This window comes from Balaenoptera physalus (assembly GCF_965194825.1).
Source record: "Balaenoptera physalus genome assembly, chromosome: 16".
Classification (NCBI taxonomy): domain Eukaryota; kingdom Metazoa; phylum Chordata; class Mammalia; order Artiodactyla; family Balaenopteridae; genus Balaenoptera; species Balaenoptera physalus.
Window position 1 is genome coordinate 81,965,606 of NC_138898.1, and position 27,932 is coordinate 81,993,537.

At 42.1% G+C, this 27,932-nt stretch overlaps 2 long non-coding RNA genes across 2 annotated transcripts in view; one reads left to right on the forward strand and one right to left on the reverse strand.

Moving 5' to 3' along the window:
* LOC309646295 overlaps positions 1-26,398 on the forward strand; it is a 37,754-nt gene extending 11,356 nt beyond the window's left edge. The window contains exon 2 of the long non-coding RNA XR_014255260.1: positions 18-26,398. This is a non-coding gene — a long non-coding RNA (uncharacterized lncRNA). The remainder of the gene's footprint in view (positions 1-17) is intronic.
* Positions 17,706-27,932, reverse strand: part of LOC309646279 — a 394,596-nt gene continuing 384,369 nt past the window's right edge. The window contains exon 9 of the long non-coding RNA XR_014255240.1: positions 17,706-27,927. This is a non-coding gene — a long non-coding RNA (uncharacterized lncRNA). The remainder of the gene's footprint in view (positions 27,928-27,932) is intronic.

The following is a 27,932-nucleotide window of genomic DNA, read 5'->3' on the forward strand; positions in this document are numbered from 1 at the left end:
AGAGATGCAGCTAAGAGGTGCCATTCGAGATGCAGCTAAGAGAAGCCATCAGCCCCCCAGCAAAGTCTGAGGGCAGCCTCCTCTGATGGAAGAAAAGGCTGCTTCTTAATCCTTCCCACATAAGCCTTAAGGGACCACACACTTTCTCCAAGCTGGGGCAATTGCTCAAATTAGGTGGTTTAACTGTAAAAACATCCCAGCCTTTCAGAAGCTACCATCCCGAACAGAGATAAACTAAAGACAGTGTTCCCCACTAATACTGATGTATTTTCAATTTATGCAATCCAGTGTGCAGTGGTCTGCACCATCCCCTGCCTCCAGTGATTAATGGCCTGGCCCCAGCCAGGGTCCAAAAACAAAGAGCCAAGGGAAGAGATGCAATGGGTTTTATATTATCATGACTGCGACATACTCATTCTGTGGTGTCAGTGCTGACTGCAGGGTCCTGATTATGAAATATGATGCATGTTGAATTTAATGACATTCTCTGCCCTTCTGGTGAGTTCACTGCCTTCCAATGTCATTTTCTGTTCTCATCTGAGTGGTAATAAAAGGAATATCATCGACTGTGGTAGCCTGTAACTACTGTGTGTTTTACAATAAATTGCATTTCAGGACCTTTCTCCCCAGGAGAAAAGTGCATGGTCAGAAGGATTACTCCGAGGCAGTTTCTGGGATCCCAGTCTCTGAGAAGATGAGGAACAAGGTGGAGTTGCCCTTTTTAGGAAATTATTCCCTAAGAACACTCATTTTTCAAGCAGCAATATATCAAAGGTCAGTTTGGACTAAAGGTAGATGATAAAACAGACTCCAAAGCAAAAATGACTATGGCCCAACCAAAATCATTGCAGAATGGACCAGGTCTAATCTCTTAGTAAGTTCTGGAAGGCGACTCTGGAAGAACACAAACTCAGAACTGGGAAGGCAGCCCTGAAAGCCCTGTTCTTTCTGTCTGTGTTCAGATTAACCTTTTGTCCTTATCCCATGGGAAGGTAATCTCCATTTGAGGATGGGGAGAAAGATAAGAAAAGTAAGACTTAATGAGTGACAACTGTGTACCCGACCTGTGGCAGGTACTCTATGGTACGATGTCACCTACTCTCACAGTATGCTTGTGAGATTATCACCCCTTATTACCCCCAATATGTAAATGAGGAAATTTAGGCTTGACAGCATTTGCAGGGTCACACAGCCAGTGAAGGTCAGAGCCAGTGATCCAGCTCTGGCTCATCTGATTCCCAGAAGTATATTCCATGCACCAGAAGCACCGGCCTCACTTAGGTGTTTGCTGGAGACACAGAACCTCAGACATCGGCCCCGTCATGCACGTGGAGGTATGAGATGCATGTCATGCATAGACTCTGAGCTGGTCAGGGGCTAGAAAGTTTCTGACATGTGGGGCAACCAGGACAAACTTCTCTCTTCACTGTTCAGAGGGACTGCTAGGTAATGTCCCATTGACTGACTGTCAGGACCTTAGATCCATTGATTGTCCGGCTGGCAGTGGCATTGCTGGGGACAATACTCCTCAAATTCCAGAGCGCCTGACAATTGCCTGGGCAGCTGGTTAAAGTACAGACTCCTTAGTTCTCCTTAGTATTGTGTTAGTCAGTGTTCTCTAGACAAACAGAACCAATAGGATGTACACATAAAGAAAGAGATTTAGTTTAAGGAATAAGCGTGCACAATTATGAAGCCTGGCCAGTTCAAAATCTGCAGAGTGGACCAGCAGGCTGGAGTCTAGAGAAGAACAGATGTTGTGGTTCAAGTTCAAAGGCCATCTGCTGGCAGAATCCCCTCTTGCTTGGATAACATCAGTCTTTGTTTTATTAAGGCCTTCAACTGATTGGATGAGGCCCACCCACACTAGAGAGGGCAATCTGCTTTACTCAAAGTCCACTGATTTAAATGTTACTCTCATCCATAAACACCCTCATGGAAACATCCAGAATAATATTTGACCACATATCTAGGCACCATGGCCCAGCCAAGTTGACACAGAAAATTAACTATCACATATATTGCAATGGTGTTTACACAAATCTACATGTGTGAAAAAAAATGGCATAGAACTGTACACATACATAGTACCAACATCAGACATTTGGTTTTGATATTGTAGTATCATTATTAAATATTTAATAATTATTTTAAAAGTAAATAGATACTTAATAATTACTATAATTATTAAGATAGAATTATCAGGATTGCCTAGTGAAGGCTACCTGGGACCTCTCTGCAATATTTTGCAACTTCCTATGCATCTAAAATTTCCTATGCAATATCTGTGCAACTTCCTATGAATCATAAAAAAGTTAAAAACATTTTTAATAGTGCAGATTCCTGCCCATTTGCATCTGCTCCTCACATTTCCCTCCCTCCAGGATTCTGGCCCATTTGGTCTGCTGGTAATTCAGATGCAGAAAGGCACTGCTGACCATAGCGTAAGCATGGCCCCAAGGGGACATGTGATATGACGGGGGCTATGGTTTAATCTATGCAAAAAGGAACTATGTTACCTGAATTACTTTCCACCCCAGAGGAGAAAAATGTTAAGAGCAGCAGATTAGGAGTGAAACAACAGTAATTCTTTGTAATTCTGGGCTTACGGCATCAGTCGCTGTTGATAACAAAGGGACAATGAAAGTCATCTGTTTCAAGTACCTCACTGGACAGGTGAAAAAGAGGCCCAGAACCTCAAGCCATGTTCCTGTTGAGTTACCTGTCCAAATAATCACATCGTCAGCAGCAAAGTCTGAACCGAAAACAGAGCTCTGGGATTCTCAAGGCCCGAGCCAACCAACTACAATCTCACTTACAGGTTTCACTGGACTCTCCACACTTTGTTGTGCTTTTAAACTTTAGAAAGGCTCTGTGGTGGGGAGGGCAGCCACGAACAAGGCCATTTACACAAGAGGAGACCGAGGTCAGGGAGCAGCTTTCCAAAGGCTTCCCCGTAAGACAGTGGACTTGGTCAAGTGCCCTTTCTGCTCCAAGAAAGTTAAATAATGAGTCCTAAGTCCTACAGACCAAGACGTAGTAGCCCCAAGACCATCCCCAAACAGGAAGTGCAGCCAGCCCAGGCCTGGCTTCAAAATGCCGGGTTTTAACTCTGTTGCAATACCAGTCATAATCCCCAGGCCCCTGCGTGGTCTAAGCCCAGCCCAGGCACTAACTGTGTTAATGCGGGAAATCTTTCTGTGGTCCGAGTTTCCTACTGTTTAAAGTGAGAGCACTGGACTCAAACATTAAGGATTTAGGGCTATTTTTATTTTGTTTCATTTTCCCTCAATTTGCTGTGTGATTTATAATCTAGGTTGTATTTTGGAGACGCTCATATATTAAGATAATTGCCAGTTATTTTCTGGTATTTGCCAAAGTATCCACGCTTGTACAATGGAGGTAGAAGATATAAGTGACAGGTGACAGAAGATGAATACCTACATCAGCAACTTGGGACCACTTCAGCTCAGGTCTTCACATCCTTCCTTCCCCACATCTAAGTCATTAGAGATTCCGGTTGATTCTATTTTTTTTAATGTGTCTGAAACGGATCCCTGCAGCCCCGGCCAAAGTTCAGGCCACTCATCAATTCCTGCCTTTTCACCTGCAGCTCAAACCCAAATCTCACCCTCTTCTCATTCTAGGTCCAAACCACTGCCATAGTGATTTCACTAAATGTAAATGTAAAATGTAAATATCATTCCCCTACATAAAGCATTTCTCCCCTTAAAAATGAAATCCAAATTCCCTAGCTGGGATTCCAGGGCATCCTTGACCTGGCCTCTCCAACCTCAATGCTCATGGCTGTCCATGCTCCTGGGACCACTTGCTGCTCCCCAATGCACCATTCCCTTTGTACCCTCTGCCAGAGATATTCTCCCCAACTTTCTGCCCTGCCCAGGTTAACTCCTGGCATTTGTCCCCCTGGGAAGCCTTTGTATTCCCTCTGACACTGAATTAATGACCTTGTACTGTGTTCCCATAACATCCTATGAATTCCACTGGCACCCATGCCCCCTACCCCGTCCTCCAGGTGTTAAGTTCCCTAGGGGTGATCATTCATCTCTGTGCTAGTAGAACCAAGTGCAATTCCAACAATGCACTGGCTAAGCCGCTATTATATCAGAAGAAGAGGAACGGCATCTTGGCATGGAAAGTGCCCTGGGGTCCAAACAGGAACATGATAAGGGTGAGAGATCGTGCAGTCATTCAACAGGTATCCCCGAATCAACCCTCTATGTCAAGCTGTGTGTTATGAGATAGAGGTGAAATGTTACCACCACCTCTGACGAATTCTTGCCCCAAACTCCAACTTGAATCACATCAAACCTCAGAAATAGCTACCAGTTGGCAAGACATTCAGGATCTAGAGGAATCTGTTTAATGTCATGAGAATGCAATCATAAAAGTCCAGAATGTAGGAAAATCTAGAGGACAAATGACTTGATTTATTCATAAAATAAATTGAAAAGGAAAACATTTTTTAAAAAGAGAAAGAGGGAACTTATAGATTAAAAAACACTTAAAGGAATCAAATGCCATGTGTGGACTTTGACTGGATCTTATTCAACAAGCCAACTCTTTAAAAAATATGAGACAAATGGGGAAATTTATTAACTGAATGGAATTTGATAATATTAAAAAACAATTGTTAATTTCATAAGCTGCAACATAGGCATTATGGTTATATACTTTTTAAAATATATATACACTGAAACATATACTTATTAGGAAGAGGCAGTATAGATAAAGAAAGATTGACCATGACACTGATTATTGAGTGATGGCTATATGGGGTTCATTGTTATTCTTCCTACTTTTGTGTATGTTTGAGTTTTTGCAGAACAAGTTAAAAACGGTGAGCAGAGAAGATGCTCGTGTTAGCATGTTATTTACAATTACAATAACTGATATGAAATAAATAATTACAAGTGAGTTATTTACAATGAGATGAGACCAGAGATACTTCTGACTTGTGATGTATTCGTATTGAATTCCATTTAAGTGCTATAGGAAATGCTTTCTCAGCAATTTGTTTTGCTAAGATCAGCAGTTTATAGGGGGCAGGGCTAAAGGTCTCCCCATTCATTGTCAAAATCCATGTTGGCACATCTGTGAAGATTTGGTTTCCTTTCTAAGGTTTTGGGTAAGATACAGGATCAGCAAGTGCCAGGAGCCAGGGAATAATATAGGTCTCAACTCCTGTGCCTGGAAAGGGTTCAACGATTTGTAAAGATCGATTGCAGTGTATCTGAATTACTACTGCTTGTGTGGTACTTTACAAGCAACTTCTTACTGAGTGTACCTAACTACTGAGATTAAAGGATGGTTTAACTTTATAAATTAGAGTGAATCCATAACAGTGTTCTCAGTCCCTTGCATTTCTTTTGATGCCCATAGTGAGTGACAAAGGGGTGGAGTTTACAGCTGATTTGCTTGATTTGTTCAAAACCCCTCTTCTCACCTCTAACCTGTCAACTGCCTGTTGTCACCCCTGTGCCCAGATGGCCGTTGTGGCAACAAGACGCTACTGCCGTGCCACCGAGTCGTGATTTCATAGTATTTTTCTTTTCTTTTTCATCCTACTTGGGGATACATTTTAATGAGGACAGGACAAGGACAGACGAAGAACCTTTCAGTGGAGCATCTACCTCTACATTGCACGGAATTGAGACTGATGCCACAAACATTTCTATTATAGATGACGGAACATAAACAACAGGGTCCTACTATATAGCACAGGGAACATTATTCAATATCCTGTGACAAACCATAATGGAAAAGAATATGAAAAAGAATGTATATATATGTATAACTGAATCAATTTTCTGTGCAGCAGAAACTAACGCAACATTGTAAATCAACTATACTTCAAATTAAAAAAAAAAGAAATGACCAAACAGCACAGACTACCAAAGCAAAGACATTGATAAAGCAAATACAATCTGCAATAATAAATACATCTGCAATAGATGTTAAATATCATTAAATTATTATATAATTTAGACAGTAAATATGGTCTATTTTTGCTTCTTTCCAATAGAATACATTTGATCACATTTTTACCAAAGAAATATGTCGGGATAAAGTTACTACTCATATTAAAAAATAAATTATAATATTTTAAAACTTAGCTTACCATGTGTATTTACTTTATTATAAAAATAATTTTTTCATCTTTGATTTTATTACTCATTGTTAGACATGTGTTCATTCATACCACCACAAAACATAAAATCTGAAGTACTATTTTCTTTGTATTTTGAAGGTACGTCATCAAATTCTGGGTGTATGTCAGAAGATGCACCTGGTTTGTAAATGTCAGCAGAAGTAAGTTTGAGAGGCATTTTTTTACAGTAAGCAACAGCTGCAAGATATTCTGCTACAAAAAGAGCTATCCTGTGTCATTGCATTTCTACAAACCAACGTCTAGGGCATGGTAGTGAGGAAAGTGAATTGAAGATTGTAACACTAAATGGTAAATAGTATCTTATGGGTATCACAGCCTTGTTGAGATAAAATTCTGGCTTGAAAGGCCTCAGTAGAAGAGAATGACATTTTTTTTTTCCTTTATTTTTTCATTGAAGTATAGTTGATTTACAATGTGTTAGTTTCAGGGGTACAGCAAAGTGATTCAGATATATATATATATTCTTTTTCAGATTCTTTTCCCTTATAGGTTATTACAAACTACTGAGTATAGTTTTTTGTACTATATAAAATAGATAACCAACAAGGTTATTTACTTTATATATAGTAGTGGGTATATGTTAATCCCAAACTCCTTATTTATCCCTCCTCCAACCCTGTCCTCTTTGGTAACCGTAAGTTTGTCTTCTATGTCTGTGGGTCTATTTCTGTTTTGTATATAAGTTCATTTGTATCACTTTTTTTTTAGATTCCATATATAAGCGATATCATATATTTGTCTTTCTCTGTCTGGCTTCCTTCACTTAGTATGATAATCTCAAGGCCCATCCGTGTTGAGAATGACATTTAAAGACACAATCAAATCAGAAATGCATACTGGAGGGAAAATCCACACAAGCGTGTGGGGAGACACACTGAAGGTGATTTAAGTGAGGTAAAAATGAAAAAAGAATCAAAATAATTGCAGGAATTTACTCAAGTCCAATCCACAAAATGGAAGAAATAAAAGCTGCTTCAGTAGCAAACTCTATTGGCAGAAGAGTTTTATTCTCTAGATGCCCGATGCACATTTAATTGGTCTGAAGCAGAGCATCTATGAAATCCATTTATTTCTCTTCCTGCTCCACCTACTTGCTCCATCTACCCCTGGCATCTTCCAGTTTCCTCAATACACCCAACTCCCTCTCACCTCAAACCTTTACACATGCTGAGTTCCTTACTCGAGTGGACATAACTTACTTTGGCTTGGCTGGCTTCTTCTTGCCCTTCAGACTATTATCCTGTATGACACCACCCATAAAAGAACTTCCCTATATTCCCTGTAATTCTATATTCCAACACCATTCCTTTCACAGCATTTATCAGAATTTGTCATTGTTTAATTTATTTGGAATACCTCTCTTCTCCACCATCCTGAGAGGTCCATGGTAAATCTTATTTACCATTATATCCCCAGTATGGAATACATAAAATGACTTTAGTATCCAGTTCAGGATGGGTCATGAAAAAATATTTGCTAAAAAAAATAAATGAATGATCATAATCCAGTCAACTCCTATGAGAAAGAAGGGGTGCCTATGTAAATAATATGACTGCAGAGATAAGATTCAGAGGTGTTCTGATTTTAAAAAGCCACCTATCAAAATGGTATAAAGAAGAACTCATGACCAAGGTTAAATACAAGAGAAAGATGTCCAACTATGAGTAAAGCACCAGGAAGGCTAGAATCCTAACGAGATGAGGCTGCAACCAAATGCTAGGAGGATTCACTTGTACTTTCGTAGTTGTATCTAGAGCTAGTCAAAGACAGGAAAAGAACCTGACTTGCTACTTGGGGTATAACATACAGCCTTTAAGAGCATTAAAGAGAAAGATAATCTTTGGGCAAATCTTCCATGGAGAAGGATCTTTGGTCTGGAAAGATAGTTGGGATGAAGTTGATTGCCATAAAAAAATCAAGAGAAAAATCACTGAATGTGGCCAGTACTTTAGGTTAACTCATTCAGTACCCACTCTGAACCCTCAAAAGCCTTCCCAAACTGTAAAAACTTGAAAATAAAAAATACTTTTCCGAGATTCTCCTGCAGCTAGGTTTTCATGGGATCCAGGTTCTACTAGGTGGATGGTCACACAAGACACATGAGGAGGACATGAACATTGCAACAAAGAGATTAAACTTGGGAATTTGGCTTTTCTGGTAAGCATGATGGTGGAGACATGCGGTTTTTGGGGCCAGCAGCAGCTATTACAGCTTTACGATCATGGCAGTAATGGGTCTAGGGCTGGCAGTGGTGGCACTGTCTTACTTAGTTGCCAGCTTACCATTGCAACAGAGGATGTGGGATTTGGGACCTTAATTGGATGTGGTTCTGGAAGTTGTGCCTAGAAGCTCAACTCAGAGTTTGTTGCTCCAACTTTGCCAATATCTTTGTGAGCTATTTAATGCCCTTTATTTAGCTCTTTTCTGCTCAAAATTGCCAGAGTGGATTCTGTTCCCTGCAACTGAGAAACCCAACCAACTCACTAAGAAGAGGGAAGACTTCTCTTTACATTTACATGAATATTAGAGACAACTATGCCTGGGAAATTCTTTGTCTTTTGCAAAAGTAATTTTGAGATTATCTTGGATTTCTTTCTTTAAATCTATTTCTTCTTGACTACTAACAATGAAAACCCAACAGAAACATTAAGAGGGGCCGTGTGTTTATTTTAGAGATAATCTGGTAGAAGAATTATGTGTGTGTGCCAATGAACTTTGGGGGAAAGAATGTCAAAGACAAAAGATGAGTGCTTTCAATGGAGGAGACCAGACTAGTCAATTCCTGGGATCTGGAGGGAGTGAAGAAATATGTCAATTAAATGTTTGTAAATAAATAAAAGAAAAAAATTAATGTTGCACCTATCAATCCATGACTACCTATTAAGTAACAGCTACACTTCTCACTATGGGTGAAATCAAAGATGGAAGAAAATGACACCAACTCTTTTCTCAAAGAAAATACAATTAGTTGTAGAAAGAAGGGAAATAGGTATTAAACACTAAAAACCAATATACGATGCTATGGAACCAAGTGAAAAATATTTCAGTAAAGACATTGGTCACTGTGAATAGGGGTCATTGGAAATAGCTCCATAGATGTCATGTCAATTGCCCTAAATCTGAGCAAAAGAGTAAGCTTTTGGAAAGCAGAGAAAAGTTGGGAGGCATTTCAAAGACAGCAAATGCATAAGCATGGACACACATGTGTTCTTTTTTGTTGTTGTTTTGTTTGTTTTTGCTGGGAGACTCAGAGCTGGTGGGAAGGATTTGGGTTGGAGGGTGGTGGGAAATCCAACTGAGGAAGCCAGCAAGAGCTTCCATTGACCACATGGAGTCAAAGAATTTCTGGATTATGAGAGACCTTGAAGGTCATCTAACCCAACACTTGAATACTTTCTACAACTTAATCTCTCATCTCATTTACTATTTTTAGAATCTGGGCAGAACAGGGTAGATATGATTTTTAAAACCCGTGAGAAGCCCTCAGTAAAAAGATCTTAAATAAATCCAAGATACCAATAACCTCAGAAAAACAAATTACAAATTAAATTTAATTTGTTCCAACGCCTTAATTTTACAAGTGAGCAAAGTGGGTTCAGAGAAGTAGGACTTCTGGAGCCTACACAGCTTGGCAGGGCCCACCCTGGTCTCAACATCCAGCCCAAGTCTCTACCTTGACCAAGAATTACCTGGCTCTGTTTTGTGAGTACTCCATTTCTCTTACTATGCATGAAAAATGGTAATAAACTTCTCTCTCCAAACATCCTTTTCCCCAAGGAATAATAGATCACGGGAAGAGAGAGGTTTGCCATCAAAGAGGGACATTATCATTTTTATACAAATGCTAAGACAATTCTGAGCTCTCAGCCTGAACTAAGCTACCTTAATCTAAGCTACCTGTGTCTCACACCTGGGGAAACTTGGTTTAGAAAAAAAAAAAAAAAATGAGTGGAATCCATTTCAAGTGTTCTATCTTAGGCCTCTCAGTTTGCACTCAATTTGTTTTATCACATAGTGATAGGAATTAAAGGCCTTCACTACAGTTTAGGCAGCTTGCCAATACCTATTTTATAGCAATAAAATATGTACAAATTAAGGAATCTCATGTGGAAAATTCATTCAACAGCCTCAAAAGCCAAATGAATGGTAATTACTTTGAAAACAATGTGGCAGCAATCAAGCACGATTGGATCATGCTTTTAAATGTACGTCTACATTTTAAGAACTAAGATAATTATGAATTATGAAAATAACTAACGGAGACAATGGCACAGCAAAGCTGTTGTTTATGAAACATGAAGGGACATTTTCAGAGGAGTAGGGGGAATGAGTCACTTTCCCGCACCTGCCAGAGAATATTGAATATGACACAAAGTACAAGCCTGGGTTCTGCCTCTCTTCCCAGTCATTTCCCATGGGGATTACTACTCTGAGCCCCAGTGTTTGCAGAGGTTGATGGGTGGATGCGAGGTTTCCAGCTCCTCTTCCCACACAGTGTGGGATTAAGTACCCATCCATTATACTATTCATCACAATTCTAGTAGATCCACCCCATGTTACGCCCAGAAATATGGATGAAAATGTTCTCGGGATGATCAGTTGCCAAACTCTCTTTCTGTAAACAAAATTATTCTGAGAAACATCTCTTGGAATGGAGAGTCTGTGAAACTAGGTTTCTTTTGCCAATCTCCTGTCTTATGTGAGATCCTGGAAAGTCATTCAACCTCTGTGTTTCTCAACTTCCCCAAATTGAATATTATGGGGTTGGCCAGCCGATCTCCAACACGCCATGTGTCTATGCTACAATGTAGATGGTGTCCCTTGGAGCTGTGAATGCGGCGGCCAAGTGGAGTGATCCAGGGAGACGTGGAGGGGAAGAGCATTCCAGGAGGGGTAAACAGCAAGGTCTTAAGACAGGAGCATGTCTAGTGCATTTGAGGAAGAGTGAGGAGGCCAGAGGGGCTGGAGTGAATGAGGGAAAGAACAAGAGATGAGATCAGAGAGAGAAACTGAGGCCAGATCACACTGGACCTTGAAAGCTATCATATATTGGTTTTCACCCTGAGCAAAATGGGATGTTTGGAGGGCTTGTGAGCAGAGGAATTGCATGATCTGACTTTGTGTTTTACCAGGACTCCTCTAACTTCTGGAGTGAGAATAGACTGAAGGGGAGTAAGAATAGAAACAGGGAGACCAGTTAAGAGTCTGTGATAATCCAGGTAAGAAATGAGGATGGCTGGTCTCAGGGTAGTAGCTTTGCAGGTGATGAAAACTGGCCAGATTCTAGATTCTACTGGGGAAGGTGGGGAGAGGAGTATTGGGCAGGATTTGCTGCTGTAAATCCTTCCATATCACTGAGAATCCAAATAACCTCAAAGATGAATAGTTTTCCATGGTTACAAATGTTGGTGACTCAGTTCCCAACTCATGACTTTGACATCTTTCATTTGCATTTTAAATTTTCCAATAAAGCTTCAAGAAAATATGCATTAATCAAGTTTCATTTCAATATTTTGAACTTCTCTACCAATAACAAGTCCTTACAGTCAGACAACAATTGGCTTATCACAGGATTTTACTGAAACAGTGTAAAAGTGCCCATCTTTTCAAAGACCTACTGTCTTAGGCTGGGTTCTCTCAAGAAAGTAAAGCCTGAGACAAGGACTTGTTATGACAGTTTATTTGGGGAAGTGATCCCCCAGGGAACAGGAATCTTGGAAAAGTCAAACAGAGAAGGAAGTTGTTTCAATCAAGGGTCTCCAGAGAAACATAATCTATCTATCAATCCATCAAGAGATTTATTTTAAGGAATTGGCTCATACAATTTGGGGGCTGGCAAGTCTGAAAATCACAGGACAGGCCAACAGCCTGGAAACTCAGGTAGGAGTTGATGCTGCCGTCTTGAGGCCGAATTTCTTCTTCTTTGGGAAACCTTGGTTTTTGCTCTCAAGGTCTTTCAGCTGATTGGAGGAGGTTGACCCACAACTTCCTATGTATCTTGTCCCCAGAAATGTCATGGTCATTGCCATAAATTCCTATAAGTCTAGGGTACACTGGCTACCATCCAAGCTTTGCTATCCATTATATTAATTATTTCTGCTTTGCCTTGTCAGTTAAATGCCACCACCTGGCCTTTGCGGTACAGAGGTCCTATTATCCCCATTGATAACAGGGAATTCAGCACCATGGCAGCATCTCCACCCCATGGAGAAGAGCCGCCAATTAACCTCTCAAAGAATTCGGTGCTCCCCTCACCAGCACATTTCTTACTGTTTCAGAAATGTGTAAAACACATTTCTAGATTCTACTGGGGGAGGTGGGGAGAAGTCTGTGAGATGGGAGAGCATGTTAAGTAAGGAGCTGAATTTTCTGGTTTCATGTAATAAATCATTCTAACATTCCACCTCTCTCAACTTTTTGACCACTAACTTGTTCCTGTACCAAAACAGTCCTTGAAATTCCACCTTATTTATCATCCTGTGGAAGCTTCAAGAAGCCCTCCCAGCAGTGGATTAAGACTGGCTCCAAGTGACCTTGCCAGGACATTAGCCCCCAGTTTGGGATGAATATATACACACTACTATATATAAAATAGATAACCAACAAGGACCTGCTGTATAGCAGAGAACTCTACTCACTACTCTGTAATAACCTATATGGGAAAAGAATCTGAAAAAGAATAGATATATATGTATGTATAACTGAATCTCTGTGCTGTACACCTGAAATGAACACAACATTGTAAATCAACTATACTTCAGTTAAAAAAAAAAAAGAAATAACTAGGTCTGAATGTATCAACATTGATAAATATAAAAAAATAAATGTCTCCCATCGACATGGGTTGGCCCACAGGGGACTAATTCCCTCACGTTTGGAATCTGTACATGTTCATTCCTGGTGGGGTCAGGGAGGGGTTCCCACAGACATCCCACAACATGGCCTCTGAGAAAATCTGCAACAGAAGGAGAGTGATTCATGGTTCAGGCACAAGGTGTGTCATGGCCTGTGTGAAGTTGGTTTTTGTCAGCAAAGACTGAGATAAAAGTGGGAGAAGATGGCTGAGGTGAGACACACCTACTGTGTGTGAAGGAGTGTAGAAGAAAGACCATTCATCTTTTCAGAGCCTCTGCTTTCACACAGGCACAATGGGGCTGTCAATCAATGTCTTCCTCCTGTGGGCAACTGGCACCCAGTCCCCTGGGGCCCTCTGGAAAACCATGTGGATTCACCTCATCACTTTCCCACTGAGGGATGAGAAAGTTGAAGTATTTATTCACCAACTTCTGTCACTCCTAGGTTAAAGGTCGCTCCTAGGGGGCTAACTTCCAACGCGTCCAGCCAGTCCCCGAGCTCAAGACCTGAGCATGGTCTTATGACTGGTGAAGCCCCTTGGGCAGAGAGATGCAGGAGGCCATCAGCAGAGATGGGACCTCTGCAGGTGAGCTGCAGGGCAGGCCAAAGAATGGGCACCAGCAATGTTTCTACAAGTATTTCTGCCTCTTCAACTGTTGTTGGGCAAAGGCCAGATCCATTGCGGAGGTTGGTTACAAGAATTCACCACGTCTTCCAAATCCTTTTGCAATCCCTCAACATTAGCAAGCATCTGGCTCTCTTCCGATAGAAGGCACTTCTGCAGCACCCCTCAGATGCATCAGAATTGTGTTTCTGCCTAAATGCACACTCTCTTTAGTCTCCCATTCCCGGGCTATCAGAAGTTTTGTAATTCTTTTGTAAAGCTCCCGCCTTACGCCTCTGAAGGGAAACAGCAAAATAAATGCTCTGATCGCTGAGAGAATAGACACACCTGCCGTCCAAGACATTATCTTAAAGCCACCACAAAAGACCTCTTCCCGCTTTATTAAAAGTGGCAGCCAATGCCGGGGCGCCCGAGCATGGGGCCAAGGAGCTTGCAAGGGCAATCCCCACGCCGTGCAGTGTTAACAGGCGACGAGTTCAGATAGCCCAAGAATTTCTAATTTGTGGCTGCTTTCACCTTCCCAGAGCGGATACCCAAATTGATTCTGCCGACTTCAGGCTCGATGTGTGAAAACGCTGACTGACAGAAACACCTAAGGGTAATACGTCTGCCAAGTGATTGGTTAAACAGCTATTCATTTTGAAATATATCTTCGAGAAGCAGAATAACAGAGGGCCACTGTAGTGTGCGGCCCATTAATTATTCAGTTGACAAGAAAATTACCCTTCAGATCAACATTTGTGGAGGCTTGTCGGGATGGGCTCGGGGGAGGCGAGTGGAGAACAGCATTCGGCAGGGTTATCTGCACAGCCCACTGTGAGGCCCTCCTAGGTCAGGGAGGATTGAGTTTGTGTATACAGTGGAAAGAGCGTGAGCATGAATCCTTCGGCCCAAGTTCCTGTCTGTGTGATTTAGTGGAATTGATTGGACCTTCTTAAGCCCTGTGGTCCTGATCCATAAAATGGGGATGTCAAAAGCAGACTCAAGCGTAGTTATGAATCAGTGAGAATGCAGATAAAGCACCTGACATGTAAGGATGCTTGTTCAGTGCACATCTGTTTTCTTCCACTCCGTGGTTTCCCTGTGCTCTGTGACAGCTTCCTGGGTACCCGGTTGTAAGGAAAAGCACGAGACCACCTGGCTGGGTATAGGGACCTGCTCCTTCAACCCCACCCGGCAGGATGCTGAGCCATGGCATCCAGCCTGGTGGTCCACTAGGAATGTTTGCTTCTCTAGAAAGTGGAGTCTGGAAACCGTCTGCTGCTCCCCGGCCCAGGTCGGAATTTCTGGAGGGAAGTGAGCCTCTGGTGCCCATCTGCTGGAAGGTTGCAATCTCCTCATCCTCCCCACTGAGTGGGGTCAGTCAAGCTGCCTGGTTCTCCTGTGAGTTCACATCTGCCTCCTGCATCAGTCTTACTTTCTCTCTGGGACTGAAACTGATTGTGAAATCCAGTCCAGCCAGCGGGGGCTCTGGAACTAGCTGGCACATTCAAACTGGGTCATTGGAGGAAAGTTGAAGAAAAAGAGCCATTGACAACATCATAAGCTGTTACCAGCCCTGAGGCTGAAGGGACAGAGGAGGGAGGGCTTAGCAGAGCCCAGAGAGAGGGGGTGGGGGGCTGGAGACCGGCTGTCACATTTCATGGAGGGATGCAGCTGGGCCACGGCAACCTTGCGGGTAGGGAGCTAGGAGAATAAACTCGGAGCCCCCCGTCCCTGCTCCCATGAGCTGAGCTCAGCCAGGAGCCAGAGGGTGAGAAAGCCTGTTGCCACAGTCCAAACAGGTCAGCCTTCTGGGACATAGACAACGTGGGGCAAAGAAGGAAGAGGAGTAAGTGGAAGGCGGCCAGCACTCAGTCCCACGCTGACGCTAAGTCACGTTGAACCTGAGGCGACCAGCACTCCTTGGAAACACTGGACCCTTCTTAGGTGCCGTTGTGAGCTCTCTCAGCCCCATCTCTGACTCCAGCAGCTACTGCAGCGAGCAGTTTTAAGCAGGCTGAGGCCACAGCCTGGGGCACCTCCAGGAATCCCCTCACCTTCCATCTACGAAAAACCGGAAGTGCAGAGGGTTAACAGTTTGGGGGCTGTGCTTGACCCACGAAGGCATAAGTGCCTCTCCTCCTCCTCCCAGCAACAGTTCAGAGACATATATCCTAAGCTGCCTTGAAAGGTCTGGATTCTGTGGATAAAGAAGATGTGGTGTGTGTGTGTGCACACGCGTGTGTGTGTGTGTGTGTGTGTGTGTGTGTGTGTGTGTGTATAATGGAATACTACTCAGCCATAAAAAAGAATGAAATTTTGCCATTTGCAGCAACATGGATGGACCTTGAGATTATCATACTAAGTGAAATAAGCTAGAACGAGGAAGACAGATACCATATGATATCACTTATACAAGGAATCTAAAAAATAAAACAAACTAGTAAATATAACAAAAAAGAAACAGACTCACAGATATAGAGAACAAAGGAGTGGTTACCAGTGAGGAGAGAGGGGGAGGAGGGGCAAGATAGGGTAGGGGATTAAGAGGTACAAACTACTATATATAAAATAAATAAGCCACAAGGATATATTTTACAACACAGAGAATATAGCCAATATTTTATAATAACTATAAATGGAAGATAACCTTTAAAAATTGTGAATCACTAGGTTGTATACCTGAAACTTTTAAAATATTGTACATCAAATATACCTCAGTTAAAAAAAATAATAAAATAAAACATAGCAATCAAAACAAAAAAAAAGTCTGGATTTTGATCCTGAACTGCAACCCACTGGGTCCCAGAACTGCAGTCTTCACCAGGTTCCTGAAGCCCCTTTGCCCCAGCAGATAACATTGCTTCCTGCTCTAGGTTTTAGACTCCCAAACCTGATGACCAACACTCCCTAAATGCCCTACCCAATCCAGTCTGCTCAGGCAGGAAAATGATAACAAACTGGATAAAGGATTTTTTTACACAGGTGCAAGCTTTTACTGCCCCTAGGTCCAGGATCAAGTACCCTATTCCATGGTAGCCAACTCTAGAACTCATCCTGGTGTTGGTTTTCCATCTTTCTCTAGTTCCTCACTCCTGTTCCCTGCCATCATTTCCCGGATAAACTACCTGCATTCAAGCCTTTGTCTCAAAAGCTGTTTCTCGGGTCAAGGGGGAACCTAAACTAAAAGGCATTGGTTCTCAAGGGTGATTTGAGTACTTCCAGAAAGTCCAGCCATTTCAGAGCCTATGAAGTTATTTTTAGTTCATACTCGAAGCCCATCCCTCACTCTTCCCACATGCCGTTGGGAACAAGTGGGATGCCTGGCCATTCTCTGACCACTGTGTTCTGAAAACAGCTCATTTGTCTTCCCTCCAGCCCTTGGATCCATCTTTCTGACCAGGCTCCTGGAGACCACTATGCACACACTCTTCCTGCACCTTGAAGCCGTGAGTGGTTCTCTCTGGATTGCAGTAGGAGAATTAGGAGACTATGGGGGTTGCCTGTCAAAAGATGGTGGTGATGGAGATAAAGAGATGTGGATGGAGTTGAGAAGTATCAAGGAGACAGAAGTGCAGGATTTAATGATTGTGGAAGGCTCAGGAAAGACAAAGGCAGGGATGGGTCCAGGCTTCTCCCTTGAGCAGTTGGGTCAATGGGGTGCCATTTGTCAGGCCATAGTCTAGGAGGGAATTTCCCAATGGGAAGGTCAGAGAAATTCTAGTCATTCTAGATCCCCTCCCTGCCAAATGTTCACCTCTTTATATATCCTCTACATATATCCAGCCAGGTTCCCTCTGAGAGTTTGGTTATAGATCTCTATTTATAGGCTAAAATGTATTCTCTTTTAGTTGAAGTAACACAAGGTGGAATTTTTAAAATTCAACTTTGCCAAGAAACCTAGAGCAAACCAACATATAATGAAGACTTGGAAGAGTTACAGGTTAGCTTGCCTGGCAGTTTGCTAGGCTTAGAGTTCCTTACTTCCTCTTCTGGGCACTACAAAGGACTCTATCCCTCTCTCCTAGTTTTCTGGATTTAGGCAATTACCCCACCATCTGCCTTCTATTTCCTGAGGAGATGGGACACATTAGCCCCATTCATGGCCGTAATTGAACCATGGATGGTGCCCACACCCAGACCTGCTGTGAGAGCCAGAGCCTGGGAAGGAGGAAGGTCAATCTGGACACATTAGAATACACATTCCAGAATGGCTTATGGGGAAAGCTCATGGCAAAAAAACCCAAACACAACATCCTGGATAATCATACCAAACAGTGGTGAAGCAAGATGGAAGCAGCCCACGTGGTTGGAAAGACCAGATCCCAGGGTTGGAGACTGGGAGATGGGGGGAGTGAAGTCAGGGGTCCTAGAATAGACTGGACAGTCCAAGAACGGGCAGCTCTTGCAACAGACAACAGATTCCAGTGGCAAATATCTTTTCCATGCACTATGCTGGAAAAGGACACAAATTAGTGTTGGTGGATCCCGTTCTAAGAGAATGAAACCTTCCAAAATTAGCAGGAGAGAGAGGCTTGTTTACTGAGTGTGGATTATGAGCCAAGCATTGTGTAAGGCCCTGGACTGACTCATCTGTTTAATCCTCATCAAACTTAGGGTATAGCATCCTTCCCACTTGTATCAAATGAGAAAATTAGGGCTTGGAGAAGTCAGATTTCTTGCTAGCTGAGCTGGGATTTAGGTTGGCTGGTTTCTAAAGCCCCTATTATTTTTATCAGCATATTCTCATTCCTCTGAATGTATTTTGCTTCCCTCTACCTCCTGTGATGCTGCAAGACTATTTATCTCACACTTTGGCTCCACCTGAGTATGAAACATATGGTGTCTCAAGAACATGAGGAAGTGGTAGGGAGGCTGTCGTGACCAGATGGGACAAGGGTTGAGCCTAGATCCACCTCTGACTTCGGTAGGGTCCAGGGTAAGAGAATATATAGAGGCTTCACGCCAGGCAGAGAAATAGTAACAGGTTGTAAGTCAAGCCAACGAACTGCTAAATAAAGTATGTATTTCTTCCTTGACAAATAGATCTTCATGATAACCTAAAGGGCCAAGTCAGAATTTAGAATTCTTGAGCTCCTCTGGGTTCTGTGCTGAATATGGCATTGTGGAGACCCTCACCCCCAGCCCCCTGCCTGATCCCTTTCTCCCCATTCTGGGTTATATCCTGCTTTGCAAAAGGTCTTGCATGTTTGCACATGTCTAAATTCTTTCCACACCCCATGCAAATAGCTTTAGGCTAAGCTTCAAGCCTAGAGTTGTTCATACTATGGCAGCTCCCAGGGGAGAGGCTTGCAAAGGCCCTAGAAGCAGAATCATGACTGTAAAGACTGAGTTCTGAGTTTCAGGTATCTGGAGTATGGTCTAGGGGGAAGCTGTGGATTCCAGGTGGGCATATCCTCTTGACCAGGTGGTCTTCTTGCCCCACGGGTTGCGCCCAGCTGGAGGATAGCCCTGGTGGGACCCTCTAAAGTGTGCAAGCCAGGACAGAAGCCCCTTTGCCCAGGTCTGAGGCCAGTACTGGCTGGATCGTCCACTACACAAAGCAGCACAAAGGGACTGGTGAGCTCCAGGATGCTCAGGCAGGGGCTACAGGATGCAGTTCAAACCAGCAGGCTGGTCAACTTGTCCTACAAGTACAAAAGACAGCCCCTCCCCTCATAGTGGGAGGCAGCTGGGATCTGGACACCGAGGGAGGAGGTTTGGACTCCCTAGGGCAGGAGGCATCCTAATGCCAGGGAGGGCATGTTTCAGAGCGCTGCTCCCCATAATGGACTGAAGGCTAAATGCAGAGAGGCAGAGCCCTCGCTTAATTCTGAATAAACCAACAGCACCAGACATGATCAGGTCATATCAGGACAGGTAGAAACAGGCAGCAGGAGTAACTCCGGGCCCCACTCCTCTTGGCAGGGCTGAGGCTGCAGGCTGCAGCCCTGCCTGAGTCAGGGCTGGTTCAGAAACACACTGAGTCTGGTCCCCAATGTGGAGGGCACTGGTGATTCTAATCAGGAGAGACAAGGGAAGGCAGGAGTTGATCTTTTCCCTATTAGGAGTGACAACATACACTGCGAGAAGGGCAGGGACGGGAGCTACTCCTGCTTGCTGAGGAGCACAGCCCCCAAGTCAGTTTAAACGGAAGGGGAATAGAGAACAGACTTTTGGTTGCCAAGGGGGTAAGGGGAGTGAGGGAGGAATGGATTGGGAGTTTGGAATTAGCAGATGCAAACTATTATATAGAGAATGGATAAACAACAAGGTTCTACTGTATAGCACAGGGAACTATATTCAATATCCTATGATAAACCATAATGGAAAAGAATAAGAAAAAGAATGTATATATATGTATAACTGAATCACCTTGCTGTACAGCAGAAAGTAACACAACAGTGTAAATCAACTATACTTCAACAAAATAAATTTTTTAAAAACTGAAGGGGAAAGAGTGTGTTACCTACAGTATAGAGATTGATCAGGATTTCATTACATCTGAAATCACTGATTGCGGGGTGAGAGGGTAAGGGTCAGCAGGCTTGTTTAAAGGGTAGTCTTTGTTGTTCATGTGTTAGGGGTCCCCAGGTCTGCAGTGCTTCTGCTACATAAATCCTCTCCCTAAACACATGCTCATTTTTTAAAAGAAAACATAATTGGTATTATCATTTCTTTTTTGTTGTTGATTTTTATTGTTTTACTTGAAAGACAATATTATATTAGTTTCAGGTGGACAACTTAGTGATTTGAGATCTTTATCCGTTACAAAATAATCGCCACAGTAAGTCCAGTTACCATCCGTCACCATACAAAGTTGTTACATTATTGACTATAGTATCCAAGTGTATATTACATCTCCTTGACCTATTTTTTTTTTGTAGCTGGAAGTCTGTACCTCTGAATCCCCTTCACTTATTTCATCTGTGCCTCCACCTTCCTCCCCTCTGGCAACCACCTGTTTGTTTGATGACTTTGTTTCTATGAGTCTATTTCTGTTTTGTTTGTTTGTTCATTTGCTTTGTCTTTTAGATTCCACATATGAATGAAGTTGTATCTGTCATTCTCTGTCTGACTTATTTCACTTAGCATAATGTCCTCAAGGTTCATCCATGTTGTCACAAATGGCAAAATTTTATTCTTTTTTATGGAGCTATCACTCTCCCAGATTTGAAACTATACTACAAAGCTATAATAATCAAAACAGTATGGTACTGGCACAAAAACAGACACATAGATCAATGGAATAGAATCGAGAGCCCAGAAATAAACCTATACTCATAAGGTCAACTAGTCTATGACAAAGGAGTTAAGAATATACAATAGGGTAAAGATAGTCTCTTCAATAAATGATGTTGAGAAAACTGGACAGCTACAGGCAAAAGAATGAAACTGGACCACCTTCTTACATTATATACAAAAATAAACTCAAAATATATTAAAGACTGAAATGTAACACCTGCAACCATAAAACCCTTAGAAGAAAACATAGGCAGTAAACTCTTTGACATCAGTCTGAGCAATATTTTTTGGGATATGTCTCCTTGGGCAAAGGCAACAAAAGCAAAAATAAACAAATAGGACTACATCAAACTGAAAAGGCTTTCCACAGCAAAGGAAACTACCAACAAAATAAAAAGGCAACCTACTGAATGGGAGAAGATATTTGCAAATGATATATCTGATAAGGGTTTAATATCCAAAGTAAAGAACTCATACAACACAGTATCAAAAAAAACAAACAACCCAATTAAAAAATGGGCAGAGAACCTGAACAGACATTTTTCCAAAGAAGACATACAAATGATCAACAGACACATGAAAAGGCTTTTGTCACATCCTGGGTTTTTGAGGGGGAGCCAAATTTATAAAAATCTAGAATATTTTATACAGCTACATAAGCCAAAAAAGAAGAAACTATGATGAAGACATTTTCAGACATGCAATGACAGAAGAAAGAAAATGGAAGGGAGGCAAAGAGGGAGGGAGGGGGAAAGTGGAATCCAGACAGCCAAGAAAGGAAAAAACAAAGGAAGACTGGATCTAGGAAAACTAACTCCTATGCAAGAAGTTGACCAAGGAAAGTTTCAGGATAACAGCCATGCAGAAGATTCAGAGAACAAGAATGGTAGATTGGACTTTCAGGAGAGATTACTCTAAGGGGGAGGAAAAAACTGAAAGATTTCATATGTGTGAACATTTGGGGAGAAAATAACCATGTATAGGAAATTGACAGGTCTGATGGTAAAATTCAAAGACATGTACATAGAAAACAAGGTTAATGAAAAATAATTAATTATCCTCTACTCATTTCCAAGAAAGGAAATGTAATCAAAGACAAAGTATGGCCCATGAGTGAACAATATTTAGACAGCTACCATAACATAAATCTTATGATTGATTTTCTAAACATACAGCTGAGTTGTTAGGATAGGGAAGAAAAGGTTTATGTGTAGAAAGGAAGCGTGAAAAGGAGCTAATTCATCATTTACCTACATACAAAAAAACACAATAGAAAATATTTAAACTGATAAATCAACAAGAAGCAGTGAAAAAAACACATGTATTCAGCCAATGCAACCATCTGCTACTCAGAGAACTGCATATTCTCAGTCTGAGATGAGGGTATAAATATGAGGTCATTTAATTTTCTCATCTGATCTCTACCTTCAACTGTGCTATATTGAATTTCATTTTCTTTTCACCTAATAACCTCTCAGTCAGACCCCAGAGCTTGCTGGTCATTTTAAGAATGGTGTGAAATGTCCAATCCCTCTGCCTTCATTTTAAAACTTCAACCTTAGGTCCTGTTAAATGTCCTCCTTCTCTCCTCTCTTCTCTCATCTCCAGATGAGCCTCAACCAAGGAACTCAAAGCGTGAAGGAGACATGTCAGCAATTTCACCCCCTTCCATTTTGGTCAGGAAGTAGGGGTCAGAGTAAAGGTGTAAACACTTTTATGTTTACCTGACACTGCTGTTGTTGCCTCCTAGTTAACACTGGCTGGTCTTAGATGTTGACCATTTGGCCAGAATCTTGGTGCTGATTCGCTCTCTCATATGGAACTTGTATGAGTTTTTTGAAGGACCCTCAGGTGCCTTCTCACCACCAGGTTCACCTCTTCTGACTCCATCCAACCTCACACCCTGGCCTCTTGCTCCTACTGTCCCTTCCAGCAGAGTGCCACCAAGATGGCTCAAGCTTGGCTAACTTCCCCAGTGCCCCTTTGGTCTACAAGAAATCCTGCATCTTTTCCATGCCTTTATTCCCATCTTGCTCTCATTACTTCCTCCCTGCTGAAATAGACATGAAGGGCAATCAGCCAATGGGCCTCAAACAAACAGCCATCAGAGGAATGAGATGCCCATCTTGCCGTCTTGTAGATACCCCTAACCTCTACTTGGAACACCCCCCCCCCAATTTCTTGATTCACAGCTGCAATGTGCAGGGTGCACAGGAAAGTGAAGAGACACCCCTAGGCTGAGGGCAAAATCCTTCCAGAGTTTCTGGTGTTCTGCCCATACAGGCTGGAGTGGAAGGACCGGGTGATGGCAGAAAGGCCACTTAGAGGCAGTATCATGTAATGGTCAAGAGCGAGACTATCTGTGATGGAAACCTACTTCTGTCGGTGGTCAGAATTACTAGTTACCTCATCTATAAAACAGAGGGATTTCGTAGGGTTACTACAATAGTTAAATGAGTAAATGACTCTAAGGAGTTAAGAATAGGACTTGGGACAAGTGTTATCTATTCCTATTATTTCTGCCACATGTTAGTAAGATCTTGGGAGACTAGTCTTGTCATCTTGTCAATTCTCTTTGGACTGTGGGAGTTTTTAGCACCTATTATTTTCCACTTTGAGGTTATAGCTGCAATTCTGAGACCAAAGCAAAAATCTATTTATTGCCCTGCTACACATGTTATTCAGAAATATGGAGATAAATACTGAAAGAAATAAAGCTAAGACAGTAGATAGTGATTGCCTCAGGGAGCAAGACTGGGGGTGATGAAATCCCGCAGAGGAAAGTTGCTTCTTATTATAAACACTTTAGTATTATTTGATTTTTTAAAAACTAGATGCATGTATTCCTTTGATAAAAATTAACTCAATTTTTAAAAAATATGTATATATTTTATTATTTTTTTAACATCTTTATTGTTTTGCAATTAAAACAGTACAGTAGAGAAAACTTGGCACTCTCCTCCTTATGCGTAAGCGTGAAGGTTTCTATTAGAGTCTAATGGACTTGAAATTGCTGAGTCACAAGAACTGTACATCTTCAACTCCATTAGATCCTGTCAAATTGCTCCTGGAAATAATTGCATCATCTGACCCTCAGAATAATTCCTGGTCCCTACACGTTCCCCAATATTTGCTATTACCAAACTTTTCAGCCTTTGCACGCATGCTGGCTATGAGATGAATCCCCTTGGTGTTTTAACTTGCATCTTCCCAGTTACTAGTAACGTTGAGCATCTTTTCTTGTGTGTCTTGACATTTCTGGATCCTCTTTCATGAACCATCTGTTTTTATCCCTTGCCCATTTTCAACTGAGCTGTTTCTATTTTTCTAATTGGCATGTAGGAGTTCTTTATATATTCTGAATGTTGATCCTCTGATGGTTTTATGAATTGCAAGGATCTTCTCTTCATCTGTGGTATGTCTTTTCACTTTATTACAAATAAAATGGCAAGAAGGTGAGACAGGATAACACATTTAGTTAAGAGTAAGTCTCTTAACTCAGCCACTTATAAACTAACCACATGGCATTGGGAAAATTATTTGATTTCTCTCTGCCTCGGTTCCCTCATCTTTAAAATGGAGGTAATAATACTCTTCATTTTATTGTTATTAGAATTAAGTGAGATAATACGTGCAAAAGACTTGGAACAGTGTTGAGAACCTAGGTGCAGGACAGGAATAAAGACGCAGACATAGAGAATGGACTTGAGGACACAGGGAGGGGGAAGGGTAAGCTGAGATGAAGTGAGAGAGTGGCACTGACATATATACACTACCAAATGTGAAACAGATAGCTAGTGGGAAGCAGCCGCATAGCACAGGGAGATCAACTCGTGCTCTGTGACCACCTAGAGGGGTGGGATAGGGGTGGGATAGGGAGAGTGGGAGACGCAAGAGGGAGGGAATATGGGGATGTATGTATACGTAGAGCTGATTCACTTTGTTATACAGCATCAACTAACACAACAATGTAAAGCGATTATACTCCAATAAAGAGGTTAAAAAAAAATAGCAGCTGTTTTTACAGTGTCTATTGTCATCACAGACATTTAAAATTTTGATGAAGCTAATTCTATTGTTGTCTCCTTTTATGACGTTTTCCTTTTCCAACTGATTTAAGATATCCTCCCCTACACCAATGTCATTAAGAAATTCTCCTGTGTGTTCCTTTGTCTCATGGGTTTGTTTGTTACATGTATGTCTTTAATCCATATAGACTATTGGAGGTATTTATGTGTGATAGGGAAATAATATGATCTTTCCATTAGGGATGGCAATTTGTCTCAGTATCATTTATTGAATATCTGGGTCTGGCTAAGGGGCACTAGAGACACATTTGGCTTAGGTTCATTAAGACACATATATGGCTTAAAGTCAGTTGTTCTAACCATCCCGGTTTTCAGGAATATCCCTGCTGCACACAGCCAGCTCCCCTGGATCCTGACACAGCATCAGAAGCACATGGGCAATGGAACAGGAACAAGGTATGAAATACATGTCTTTCTTACATCAGACAGGTAACAGTGTATGTAGAGAGTTCAGTTCTCGTTGATGTCCAGTCAAAAATGTAAACTCTTAGCGTTAGGAATTCACGCAGTGGTACAGTGTACACAATTACCAATACACCCCACGCTTACGTTTTCTGATGGGAGCCATGCCAAATAGAAAATACTAGAATCCCTGTGTTTGCAGGTCACAGACCTGGATAGAGACTGCAAACAGCAAGTATAGCTGTGGGGTGAGTCACGTGTTTCCTTCTGTCCAATTATCAATCATTAAAAACAGATTTCCATCGAAAAGGCTAAGTTATCATTCTATCCTCTCCTCAGAAAATGTAATAAAAGCATTGTCATATGAAGAAATGAGACAAGGGACTTCCCTGGAGGTCCAGTGGTTAAGACTTCACCTTCCAGTGCAGGGGGTGCGGGTTCAGTCCCTGGTCAGGCAACTAAGATCCCACATGCCTTGCAGCCAGAAAACCAAAACATAAAACAGAAGCAGTAACATAACAAATTCAATAAAGACTTTTAAAAAATGGTCCACATCAAAAAAAAAAAAAAAAAAAAGTGAGCCAAAAGTATGCAGCCAAAAAATGGATGAGAATTTATCAAGCAATTCATTAATAATATTTTGATAGTTTTCTGAATTTTTGTGACGTTTACAGTGTTTTTCATCACTTTAAAATACATCATTTTGGGGCTTCCCTGGTGGTGCAGTGGTTGAGAATCTGCCTGCCAATGCAGGGGACACGGGTTCGAGCCCTGGTCTGGGAAGATCCCACATGCCGCGGAGCAACTAGGCCCGTGAGCCACAACTACTGAGCCTGTGCGTCTGGAGCCTGTGCTCCGCAACAAGAGAGGCCGCGATAGTGAGAGGCCTGCGCACCGCAATGAAGAGTGGCCCCCACTTGCCGCAACTAGAGAAAGCCCTCGCACAGAAACGAAGACCCAACACAGCCAAAAATAAATAAATAAATAAACCCAAAGTTTAAAAAAAAAAAGTTGTGCCATTTAAAAAAATAAATAAATAAATAAAAATAAAATAAAATACATCATTTGTCAGATTTCCTGCCGCCTTATAAATTTGTACTTTCTCATTCAATTTGGTATTTCTTTTTCCTTAAAGAGAGCTCCCCAAGTATTTCAACTTTGGGTCTCTCAAAGCTTGAATCTATTCCTGCTAGTACATTCATGTTTTCAAAGAAATGATCCCATTGGAGAGTTCTCATTCTCAGATTATAAAACAGAAAACCAGAAAGGTGGACCCATTCGCTCCAGGTCACAGAGCAAGTCCCTGGCGGGGTCAGGACTAGAACCCGTGGCCTCGGAGACAGCGTTCTCCACGTTCTCTCATGAAGCCCCCTGCGGGCCAGGCTCCTCCCATCACCTTCCTCGTGGCCAGGCTCCTCCCATCACCTTCCTCGTCCGAGCATCACAGCATGACACACAGCTTTCTGACCAGATGCCCGTTTTAATAGGGTTATTCTGAGTGCGCTTCACCCATATAATCCCCTGTCCTGTTCCCTGGAGCTGTCCCTTCCTTGTCTCTTCCCTCTCCTGGAGGAAGCGTTAAGGAGAAAGCAATTTGATGAGTTTCCCTTTCAATGAGCATTCCATTTTTGTTGCTCTCTGACCAAATGACCTTTCTGCTCTAGCCACCCACCAAATGCCATGTTCTCTCCCTCCAATGCAAATGTCACTTTGTCATTTGTTTGAAGCATTTCAAAGGCCACTATATGTTGAAGAATAAAGCCAATGATAGGAGCCAGCTCACCTCCCCAACCTCACCTTTGACGACTCCCTATTCCTTCCTCCCTCCCTCCCTTCCTTCCTTACTTCCCTCCTCCCTCCCTCCCTTGCTCCCTTCCTTCCTTCCTTCATACGTCACCCAGTCATATTTACACACCTTCTCCTGAATTCTCACCAATTCCCCAGAAACTTATCTGCTATACCCCACATCTGCAGGTGTGGAAAATGAGTCTCAGAGAAATTGGATGGCTTCTCAAATGTAATGAACGCCATTGATTTCCTACACAGCATCGGCTTCCCCTTTCTTTCTCCCTAATAAAATCCTGATCTTGTTCAAGTGTCTAGTAAGTCAGAAAGAGAAAAACAAATACCATATGCTAACACATATATATGGAATCTAAAAAAAAAAAAAAAGGGTTCTGAAGAACCTAGGGGCAGGACAGGAATAAAGACGCAGACTTAGAGAACGGACTTGAGGACACGGGGAGGGGGAAGGGTAAGCTGAGACGAAGAGAGAGAGTGGCATGGACATATATACACTACCAAATGTAAAATAGATAGCTAGTGGGAAGCAGCCGCATAGCACAGGGAGATCAGCTCGGTGCTTTGTGATCACCTAGAGGGGTGAGATAGGGAGGGTGGGAGGGAGATGCAAGAGGGAGGGGATATGGGGATATATGTATATGTATAGCTGATTCACTTTGTGATTCAGCAGAAACTAACACACCATTGTAAAGCAATTATACTCCAATAAAGATGTTTAAAAAGGAAAAGAAGGGCTTCC